The sequence below is a fragment of the Rattus rattus genome, chromosome 15 (assembly GCF_011064425.1).
Source record: "Rattus rattus isolate New Zealand chromosome 15, Rrattus_CSIRO_v1, whole genome shotgun sequence".
Classification (NCBI taxonomy): domain Eukaryota; kingdom Metazoa; phylum Chordata; class Mammalia; order Rodentia; family Muridae; genus Rattus; species Rattus rattus.
Genome location: NC_046168.1, coordinates 3,660,697 through 3,671,342, shown reverse-complemented (window position 1 = coordinate 3,671,342; position 10,646 = coordinate 3,660,697).

The window sequence follows — 10,646 nt, the reverse complement described above, 5'->3', positions numbered from 1 at the left end:
ATGGAATATTTTTCAACCTTGAAACACCCACAAAAAAAAAAAAAATGGACCTTGAAAGCAGTATACTAAGCAAAAGAAACCAGACACAAGAGGCCAGTGCTATATTGCTCTGTTTATATGACGTGTCCATAACAGGCAAGTCCGGAGAAAGAGAAAGAAGATTCATAGTTAACATGAAGAAGTGAATTTGAGGAACTGAAATTCTTTTTTGATGCTGAAAATGAAAATGTGGGATTAAGTCCCAAACTAGGACACACTCATAGGGTTGGAAACAAGGAGTCACACAACAGCTAGGTATATGTATACAGGAATCAACGCCACAGAGCTCTCCAGGACCCAAGTTACACATCAGTTTCTCTAGGAAACATTCTCCAGAGAGAAAATCTAACCCGGTGCCTCAGATATCTGGTTTCTCCTGTTAAATTTAAATTCTCTTGCAGCAAGCTACATGTCTTTGTGACATTCCAACTGTTGGCCTGCAGGAATAGACTTACAAACCACAGAACACTAATCTCAGTCAGTCAGGGATAGTTTATTGAGCATATGCCCCAGGACTGATTAATGAAGGCCGTGGTTCAGACTCACTGACTTAAGATCCTACAGGTCGTTTTAAGCCTAAAATCTACAAAACATATATGCCAAGTTATTCTACCAATCAGAATTTAGGGGTGGGGTTTCCTTAGGAACGTGTCTGTGTTGTACGCTTGTCCCACTCCTGTTGGTTAGGGTATTCACTGTGGCAGCATCTATGTCTTAACTAGCCTACCAAGATGAGACTTGTCCAACATTCATGTCTTAACTCACCAACCAGGATGTCAGTTACCCATGTACATGTCTCTTTCTGCCAAGTAGGATGTCAGTTCCCAGGGAGGTCTTGGAAATTCACACTCAACCCCTACTCAACCACTCAAAATAAAAAGTCTTACTTCAAGTAGTTTCTTATATTGGTGATGGTGTCTCTCTTATCTTGAGGTCTATCCCAGGGGCAGCTTACAAAAACAAATAGGATAAAAGCTTATACACAGATGCAGGAAGTGCAGCTGGGCGGTTGGTTCAGGCCCAAGCTTAACGTGAGTAACTGTACAAAGCAGTTCTACTGACTTCTATTGTGACTGGTTTCTAAGGGCGGAGAATGTAGTCGAATATTATACCTTAGGGGGCAGAAAGCTTCCTAGTAACAGCAGAAACAACATATGAAAAAATGTCCTTACAGTATTAGTAACAGCACAAAATAGCAGGCTAGCCAGGTAACAGATTTTACCTAGGCCTTAACACTAGCAACATGTTACTACAGTGGCACATTGAGCATTATTTAGGTGGCATTTTCATATTTTATCATAGTTTTTCCTGTGAACTTACTTTATTTATTTTGGGTTGTTGTTGTTGTGTTTTGGCTTGTTTGTTTTATGGTTTGGTTTGGTTTGGTTTGGTTTTTTGAGACAGGGTTTCTCTGTGTATCTTTGGCTGTCCTGGAACTCATTCTATAGACAGGGCTGGCTTCAAACTCAGAGATCTGCCTCTACTCTGCTTCCCAAGTACCGAAATTAAAGGCATGTGCCAATACCGCCAGGCTATTTTATTGTTTTTAGTGCTGAATTATTTTAAAGCAAATTAAGGACATCCCAAATTTTCCAATGTGTTGGATAGTTTTGTCAACTTGACACAAGCTAGAGTTATCAGAGAGGAAGGAGCCTTAATTGAGAAAACACCTCCATAAGACCAGATTGTAGGCAAGCCTGTAGGATATTTTCTTAGTTATCGATGTGTGAGGAGGTCCAGTCCATTGTGGGAAGAGCCCCCTTGACTGGTGGTCCTGAGTTGTATAAGAAAGCAGGCTGAGCAAGCCACAGGGAGCAAGCCAGTAAGCAGCATCCCTCCATGGCCTCTGCATCAGCTCCTGCCTCCAAGTTCCTGCTCTATTTGAGTTCCTGGCCTGACTTCCCTTGACAAAGAATACTGATGTAGAAGTGGAAGTGTAAAACCCTTTCTTCCCCAAGTAGCTTTTGATCATGGTGTTTCATCATAGCTACATTATAATCTTAACTAAAACACCTCCTATATATTTCAATATGAACCTGTAAAAACTCTCACAGTGTTCACTAGGCAGTGGCAGTGCACACCTTTAATCTCAACACTCAGGAGGCAGAGGCAGGCAGATCTCTGAGTTTGAGGCCAGCCTGGTCTACAGAGTGAGTTCCAGGACAGCCAGGGCTACACAGAGAAAACTTCTGTCTTGAAAAACCAGAAGACAAGGTAGGCTGCCCACCTCTACTTTCTTTGTTGACCCAATCCACAGGGTCTCCCCTAATGCTGTAACAAAACACCAGTTGCAACCTGTCTTCTCAACAGCCCAGCCTGCATTGGATCCTGCCTTCCCCCAAACTTCAACACAGAAAGTACTCCCCCATAAAACCCCCATCCTAGATGGCCAGTAAAAAAAAAAAAAAAAAAAAACAGGCAACACAGAGCCAGCACACTCTCTGAATATCCAGACAGGAAACAAACTATTGTATTAGTCATGGTTCCCTAGAGCCACAGAATTTATGGAATGGATGAATCATAGAGATGATAGAGGTTATTAAAGAAGAATTAAAAACATTCCTCAGAGAAAGTCAAGGAAACACAAACAACTGGAGGAAATGAGGTATTCCTCAGAAAAAGCAAAGAAAACACAAACAACAGTTAAAGGAAATAACTAAAACTTTTCAAACCCTGAAAATAAAAATAGAAATGATAAAGTAAACACAATTAGGGAACTGGAAATGAAAAATTAGGAATTGGAGCAGGAACTCCAAAGGCAAACTTCACCACAGAAAACAGGAGATGACAAGAGAGAGACTCTGGAGTATGGAAGATATCATCGAGAAAACGAACACATTGGTCAAAGAAAATGTATCTAAAACAGTCCCTGACACAAAACATCCAGGAAATCTGGGACACTGTGAAAAGTCCGAACTTAAGAATAATAGGGACAGAGGAAGTAAAAGAATCCCAGCTTGAAGGCCTGGAAACTATTTTCAACAAAATTATAAGAGAACGTTTTTATAACCTAAAGAAAGAGATGCCTATAGAGGTACAAGTAGCATACAGAACACCAAATATATTGGACCAGAAAAGAAAGTCCCCTCCCCATATTATAACCCGAACACTAAACAGACAGAATAAAGAAAACATATTAAAAACTGCAAGGGAAAAAGACAAAGGGGTCCAAGAATAGCTAAAGAATGATACCCCAGACTCAAATAGTATGCAAAAGCAAAGAGTATTTATTCGGCTGAATTTCCTGCATGCTGGGGTCTCCCTATTTGGGAATAGAGACCTCTGGTGAACTTGTAGGCCCAGCTTTTAATCTCAGTTAGGGGAATTCCAGGGAGGATTATGTGACCTTTTACCTTGATTGGTTAGCACTATCTCTAGGGGTCTGACTGATTCTACAGTTGGTTAGAATTCCCAGGGAGCTGCTTACTCATTCTAGTTACCTATTCTTAATTCAGGCTAAATGTCAAGGTGTCCTCAGATTGGCTACCCACATCTATGGTTGGCTGACCACAGGTTCTTGGATCCAGGTTTTCATTTCTGGGAATCAGAAACTTAGGTCTAGTCTCCCAAATTGCCAGTTTGCAGCCTGTCGTGGAGTCAGCCTGGCTCTGGCTAACTCAGTCCTCTTGCAAGTAACATATAAAGGCAAACCTATTAGAATTGCACGAAACTTCTCAATGGAGACTTTAAAAGCCAGAAAGGACCACAGATGCCAGCCACACGCTATACCAAGCAAAACGTGCAATCACCATAGATGGAAAAAAAAAGATATCCCATGATAAAGTCAAATTTAAACAACATCTATCTACAAACCCAGCCCTATAGAAAGTGCTAGAAAGAAAACTCCAATCCAAGGAGGTTAACAATACCTGTAAAAACACGAGAAATAAAAAAGTCTCACATCAACAAAACCAAAAGAAGGAAAGCACACACACACACACACACACACACACACACACACACACACACACCCCACCAATAACTCACAGCACCACCACCACCAATAACAACAAATGAAAAATCATCGGTCAATATCATTATCAGTGGTCTCTATTCCCCAGTCTAAAGAGACTAACAGAAGGGATGTGAAGACAGGATCCATCCTTCTGCTGCATACAAGAAACACAACATCAAGGATCAACATTACCTCAGGGTAAAGGATTGGAAAAATATTTTATGATCAAATGGATCTAAACAGTAAGCTAAATAGTGTCACTATTTTAATATATATTCTTATTTTATGTATATTATAATATTATCTATGTTATATTATATAATTGTTTATATGACTTCAAACCAATTAACCAAAAGAGATGGGGAAGGATACTACATACTCACCAAAGGAAAAATGTCACCGAGGTGACATTTTAATTCTTAACACCTATGACCAAAACACAAGGGCACCCACTTTTGTAAATAAAATACTACTACAGCTTTAAAAACACATATTGACCCTCACACACGGCTAGTGAGAGACTCTGATAACTTACTCTTACCAATGGACAGATCTTCCAAATAAAAAGTAAAGAAGAGAAATGCTGGAGCTGACTGACTTCATAAACTAAATGAACCTAACATTTTCACCCAAACACAAAAGAATATAACTTCTTCTCAGCACCTCGTGAAACCTTCTCTAAAATTGACCACATACTTGGAAACAAAGCAAGCTTCAATAGATAGAAGAAAGTTGAAATAACTCCCAGAATCTTAACAGACCACAGTGGATTAAAGCTGGATTCAACAACAACAGAAAAAGCAGAAAGCCTACAAAGCTATGGAAATTGAACAACTCTTTACTGAAAGGGAAAAAAACTTGGGTCAAGACAGAAATAAATAATGGAATTAAAGACTTTCTAGAACTCAATGAAAATGAGTGCATGACATCCCCAAACCTATGGGACACCATGAAAACGATGCTAAGCAGAAAGTTCATAGCACTCAGTCCTGCATGAGAGACAGAGAGAGAGAGAGAGAGAGAGAGAGAGAGAGAGAGAGAGAGAGAGAGAGAGAGAGATCTCACCATAGCAACTTAATACACACCTGAAAACTCTAGAGCAAAAGGAAGTAAGCACACCCAAGAGGAGTAGAGGGCAGGAAATAATCAAATTGAGGAGTGAATTCAATAAAATAGAAACAAAGAGGAAAATATAAAGAATCAAGGAAACAGAATTTGTTCCTTGAGAAAATCAACAAGAGAGACAAACCCTTATCCAAGCTAAAAGATGGAGAGAGAGAGTATCCTAATTAAGAACTGAAAATGGGGACATAATGTCAGGCACCAAAAAAATCATTATATCATTCTACAAAAACCTGTACTCCACAAAATCTAAACAAAATGGACAATTATCAAAGTTAAACCAAGATGAAATAAACAATTTAAATAGACTTATAACCCCTAGTGAAATAGAAGCAGTCATTGAAAGTCTCCCAACCCCCATTCCCCCAAAAAGCCCAGGGCCAGATGGTTTTAGTTCAGAATTCTACCAGACTTTCAAACTTTCAAAGAAAAGTTAATGCCAATAATCCTCATGTTATTTCACAAAATAGAAACAGAAGGAACATGGCCCAATTCAGTTTATGAAGTCATAGTTATCTTGATACCCAAAAGACATTAAGACTCAGCAAAGAAAGAGAATTACAGACCAATTTCTCTTATGAACACAGATACAAACATACTCAATAAAATACTTGCAAACTGAATCCAAGAGCACATCAAAGAGATCACCCACTATGATCAAGCAGGTTTTATCTCAGGGATGGTTTTATGCAGGGATGGTTCAACATATGAAAATCAATAAATGTAATCCTCTACATAAATAAACTGAGAGAAAAAAAGACCTCATGTTCATTGCATCATGTGTCAAAAAAGTGACAAAATCCAATACCCCTTCATGATAAGTCCCATGCCCGCACCGACAATAAGTCTTGGAAATTAGGGATACAAAGGAGATGCCTCAATATAATAAAGACAGTTTACAGCAAGCCTATAGCCATCACCCAATTAAATGGAGAGAAACTCAAAGCAATTCCACTAAAATCAGAAGAAGGCAAGGCTATCAACTCTCTCCCTATCTATTTAATATAGTACTTGAAGTTTCAGTTCGAGCAATAGGACAACTGAAGAAGATACAAATTTGAGTGGAAGAAGTCAAAATATCACTGTTGGTAGATGATCTGATAGGATACACAAATGACTCCAAAAATCCCACCAGGGAACTCCTATGCTGAAAAATACTTTCAGCAAAGTGGCTGGATACAAGATTAACTCCGAAAAAATCAGTAGCCCTCCTGTATACAGATGACAGACTGAGGAAGAAATCAGGGAAACATACCCTTCACAATGGCCTCAAATAATATAAAATATCTTGGAGTAACTCTAACCAAACAAGTGAAAGACTGTATGATAAAAACGTTCAACTCTTGGAGAAAGAAATTAAACAAAGTGTCAGAAAATAGAAAGAGCTCTCATACTTACAGATCAGTAGGATTAACATAGTAATATGGCCATCCTACCAAAAGTAATCTACAGATTCAAGTAAATCCCCTTCAAAATTTCAACACAATTCTTTGCAGACCTTGAAAGGACAATTCTCAATATCATATGGAAAAATAAAACACCTAGGATAGTTAATCAATACTTAACAATAAAAGAACTGCTGGAGGTATGGCCATCCGTGATTTCAAGTTGCACTACAGAACTATAATTATAAAAACTTCATGACGCTGGCATAAAAGCAGACATGTTGATCAATTGGATTAAAGACCCAGATATAAATCTACAGACTGATAGACACCTAGTTCTTATTGAAGAGGGCAGAAATACACACCGGAAGAAAGAAACAATCTTCAATAAATGGTGCTGGTCAAACTGGATGTCAGCATGTAGAAGAATACAAATAAATCCATACTTATCACCTTGAACAAATTCAAGTCCAAGTGGATCAAAGACCTCAACATAAAACCAGACACACACTGAACCTGAAAAAAGATAGAGTGAAGACTAGCCTTGAATGTATTGGCACAGGAGACAACTTCCTAAACAGAATACCAATAGCTCAGCCACTAAGATTAAAAGATTCTGTGAAGCAAAGGACAGCATCAACAGGATAAAGCAGAAGTTTACAGAGTGGGAAAATATTTTTATCAACTCCACATTTGATATAAGACTAATATCCAAAATAAATAAACTAGATAGTCAAAAAAGAAAAAAGAAAAGAAACCAACCAAACAATTCAATCAAAAAAAGAGATACAGATCTAAAAAGCGAATCCTCAATAGAGGAATATCAAATGGCTGCAAAACACTTTTAAAACAATGTTCAACACGCTTAGCCATCAGGGAAACAATGCAATCCCATCTTACATCTGTCAAGATGCCTAAGATCAATAACACAAGTGATAGCCAAGTGGTGGCCATGCATACCTTTAATCCCAGCACTTGGGAGGCAGAATCAAGGCCAGCCTGGTCTACAGAGCGAGTTCCAAGACAGTCAAGGCAACATAGAGAGACCCATCTCAAAAAATAATAATAATAAACACAAGTGACAGCGCATGCTGGTGAGGATGTGAAGCAAGGGGAACACTCCTTCACTGCTGGTAGAAATGCAAATTTATACAGCCACTGTATTGGTCAGGGTTCTCTAGAGGCACAGAACTTATGGAATGTCTCTCTATATTGAGGGAATTTAGTGTGATGACTTACAGTGTGTAGTCCATGTCCCCAACAGTGGTCAGCTGTGGATGGAAAGCCCAAGAATCTAGTAGTTGCTCAGTCCCAGGAGGCTAGTTGTTTTAGCTGCTCTCCTATAGAAGTAGGTTCTAACAAATGTGTGGGCAAGTAAGTGCATGCAGTCAGTGAATCTTCCTTCTTCCAATGTCCTTATATAGGCCTCCAACAGGAAAAGGTGTTGCCCAGATTAAAGATGTGCACCACCATGCCTGGATCTGGAACTTGCTTTGTCCTAGGTTGACTTTGAACTCAGAGGTATCCTGGGATTGAGAGTGTGTACTATCTTGCCTGGGCCTAAACTTTTCATGGCCACTATGCCTCAAGATCCATATCAGAAACTTGTGTCTTCCAGCCTCAAGATCTGGATCACAGGTGTGCCCTCCCTCCAATTCTGGATCGTAGTTCATTCCAGATATAGTCAAGTTGACAACCAGGAATAGTCATTACAGCCACTATAGAAATCAGTATGGTGGTTTCTCAGAAAATTGGGAATCAATCTACCTCAAGACAGCCATAGCAATCTTGGGCATGCCCAAAGATTGCCCTATCCTACCACAAGGACACTTGCTTAACCATGTTCGTTACAGCCTTATTCATAATAGTCAAAAACTGGAAACAACTTAGGTGCCCCTCAACTAAAGAAGGGATAAAGAAAATGTAGATCATTTATACAGTGGAATAGTACTCAACTGTTAAAAAAAATGACATCATGAAGTGTGCAGGCAAATGGATGCAAGTAGAAAAAAATCATCCTACGTGAGGTAACCCAGATGCAGAAGACAAATATGGTATATATACACTTACAAGTGGATATCAGTGATTAAGTAAATGATAATTAAGCTACAGTCCACAGGCCCAGAGAGTTTAGGTAAAGAGGAGTGAGTGGGGGATTCATGGAACTCCCTGGAAAGGGGAAATAGATTTTGCAGGTGGGATCATGTGTGTGTGTGTGTATATGGGGTGGGGAGATAGAAAAGAAGGCAAGGAGAGATAGGTGGAATTGTGTAGCAATTAGGAAACAGTATGGAGACCTAGTGCAGTGGGAACGTCCTGGAATCTACGAAGGTGATCCTAATGAGGACCCCTAGTAATGGAGGACATGGAGTCTGAACTGGTCATCTTTTGTAGCCAAGCAAAACTGGTGGTGTGCCTGGTTGTATGCAAGTGTATGTAGTGGTTTGACTTTAGATAGTGGTTAGAGTTTAGATAGGTTTGACCCCCGTAGACTCCTGCGTTTGAATGGTTGGCCCCTGGAGAGTGGCACTATTAGGAGGTGTGGCCTTGTTGGGATAGGTGTGGCCTTCTTGGAGGAAGTGTATCACTGTGGGCTGGGCTTGAGGCCTCCTCCTATGCACAGGCTCCAAACAGTGCAGATGAGTCTATTCCCGGCTACTCCAGCACCATGTCTGCCTGCATGTTGCCATGCTTCCCACCATGATGATGATGGACTTAACCTCTCAAACTGTAAGCCAGCCCCAATTAAATGTTTGCCTTTATACGAGTTGCCTTTGCCATGGTGTTTCTTTACAGCAGTGAAACCCTAAGACAGGGTCGCTCTCTACAAACTGACAACAGGGCCTGGCTGCTGAGGACAACATCCGCCCAGTTCACTGAAGATATAAAGGTTGAGCTGGTGCTTGCATGGAGCCCTGACCGCCACCTTCTAGTCTCTGTGGTGCAGGAAGGTACTATGCAGGCTACTGAAAGTGAAACCGGGACACCAACCCAGCCACAAAACCTTCAACCTATGATCTGACCTGCCTGCAAGGTGTGCTGGAGCAATGGCAGTGCAGAATTTGCTGGAGTGGCCAACCAATGTCTGGTTTAACTTGAGGCCCATGCCACAAGAAAGAGAGCATTTGATTTCTAATGACATTGGCTCAGACTGTTTGATAAGTGCCTTCCTCTGACAGCAGAGGGGAGCAGGTGCAGAGGCCTGCAGCCAGACATTATTCGGAGACAGAATCTAAATTCGAGTTCTCCATTGAGTCCCTCTCCTCCAAGCTCAGGGAACCCCCGGGGAAGAGAGAAAGGAAAGGCTGTAAGAGTCTGAAAGAATAGAGGATAGCAGGAGAACATGGCCCACTGAATTCAGTGAGCAGGTCTCACATGGGCTAACAGAGACTGAAGTGGAAAACATGGGGCCTGTGTGGGTCTGCAGTAGATCCTCTGCATATGTGTTGTGGCTGTTGTCTTGGTGTGGGACTTGAAACAATGAAGCAGGTGTCTCTGACTCTTCTGCCTGTTCTTGGGACTTCTTCCTCCTATTGGGTCTGATAGGAACCTTGATATAAGGCGTTTGCCATGCCTTATTGTATCCTGTTTTGTTTGGCTGTTGTCTTTTGCAGGCCTGCTCCTTTCTGAAGGGAAAGAGAGGGGGAGTGGGTCTGGGGGAGAGGGAGGTGACAGGGAGTTGGGAGGAGTGGAGGTGGGGGAAACTGTAATCTGGATGTATCATGAGAGAAAAGAATCCATTTTTAAAAAACTCTTAAGTTTTCTACATAGTAAAATAATTTATACCTAATGACTATCAGTAATACCAAATCCACCTGATTTCCACAGCTGCCTCCAGAATGTTCTTTCCAGCTGCATTGCCCAAATTAGGACTCAGTTTAGAACCAAACAGTAGATCTGGGTGCTATGTCTCCTAAACGATTCTTGTAACCTAGAGCAGTCCTTGTATTCTAATACTGACTTGGTGAGGACAAGACCAGTTTACCTCTGGATCTGCCTGATTGCTTCCTCAAAAAATTGGATAGGATCTTGTTGTTCATTTTTTAGGTGGTGTTCTGAAAATAGGGCTTTTCGATGAGTCCAAGCTGGCCTCAGATTCTGAGTGAGGAGATTACAGGTGTACACCACTGTGTCAGATTTATATT